The sequence below is a fragment of the Eurypyga helias genome, unplaced genomic scaffold, assembly GCF_000690775.1.
Source record: "Eurypyga helias isolate BGI_N326 unplaced genomic scaffold, ASM69077v1 scaffold13672, whole genome shotgun sequence".
NCBI classification, from domain to species: domain Eukaryota; kingdom Metazoa; phylum Chordata; class Aves; order Eurypygiformes; family Eurypygidae; genus Eurypyga; species Eurypyga helias.
Window position 1 is genome coordinate 4,581 of NW_010238037.1, and position 1,365 is coordinate 5,945.

Sequence of the window (1,365 nt, forward strand, 5' to 3'; positions counted from 1 at the left end):
AAGAGTACAGATGATGCAGTCCACATCAGCTTTCACTAGCTTATGCCCAAATACAGAGGATCTATACTGCATAATAGGAATGGAATTGGAGGCCAAAATGATCAATATATTGAGGAGAAGCACTGCATTATGTATTTTTGAGATGTTAATGTTTCTACCAGACTGGATTTTGACTCCTGCTGGATGAGACTGACCTGATGATTACTAATGTCAGTGCTATGTAATCCATTCTATAAGGACAACGTAGACCAATCTTTTTTTGTGCACTAAACATTAAGTCAAATTTTAATGATGCTGATACTGCATTTTTCCTGTGAAACGTAGTGATTAATTTTGTTCTGTGAGACAAAGCTGCTTATACCTCACCAGAGGGAAAGTGCCAGTAATGGAGTGATGGACTCTTGCTTCTGAACAAAGCTGAACAAAGAAAGATAAAGTACAAAAGGAAACCTTACAAAAGCGAAATAGCAGAGGAGAGAGCCAGAAGCAACAGCTGTCATCTCATCCAGCAAACTGAAACAATGATAACTACACAGGAATGTTTAAGGGTTAAAAACTTAAAAAAGAAATACCCTTCACTGACTTAAAGGCAGGATTACACACAGCCTGAAATGTTAGACTTGTTTTCCATGCAGGAGTAATCTATATGACAGGATGGTTTACCTTAAAAAGGGATCTGGAAAATTATCTGGAAAGGCTGTGCTATCTTACAACAAGCCTTTGAATATTCCCTAGTCATGCTCAAGAAGCAGATGAACAATCTGGGGAGCTAATGGTAAGGCCATCATCAACACTCCACTAGGAAATAACAATTAACAGATTTAACAGTACTGTAGTTATGCCATAACATGATGTCCCTTAAGACCAACAGAGACCTGAGTTCCTCCAGGAACAGTTAATCTCTTCATGTTAGTAACTTTCCTTCACACATCTTAATCCAGCCGGCATAGATTGTAGAGATTTGAACTAAAGACAACTATTTGCATCTGAGGAACAAATAAGAGCCTCCTTAATTTCACAGACATCATGAAAACATAGTTAGCAGAGCTTTTAAAGAAGAAAAATGGTATTTTCTTACTTTAGAAATGTTTAATAAAATTGAGTGGACAAATACGTATGTTTATAATGTCCTAATATAAACATATTTTCATCTTGGATGTTTTCTGACTATATCATCATACAGTCCTATAATATTGTCCTTCCTTGCATAATAAAACCCTTTGCTATTCTGAGAGACAGTCTCTGATGTACACACTGGAAAGCTGAGGCAGAGAGATGAATCTGCACATTGAATTTACATCTCCTGAGTCCTAGCTCTCTGCTTTTAAACTGTGATTTTTACTCTATGGAGAGAAAGAACTAAAA

General features: G+C 36.6%; 1 protein-coding gene across 1 annotated transcript in view; it reads right to left on the reverse strand.

Moving 5' to 3' along the window:
* Positions 1-1,365, reverse strand: part of LOC104506678 (A disintegrin and metalloproteinase with thrombospondin motifs 19) — a gene marked incomplete at its 5' end in the record, with an annotated part of 37,273 nt that overhangs the window by 2,188 nt on the left and 33,720 nt on the right. The gene's annotated exons all lie outside the window — the stretch shown is intronic.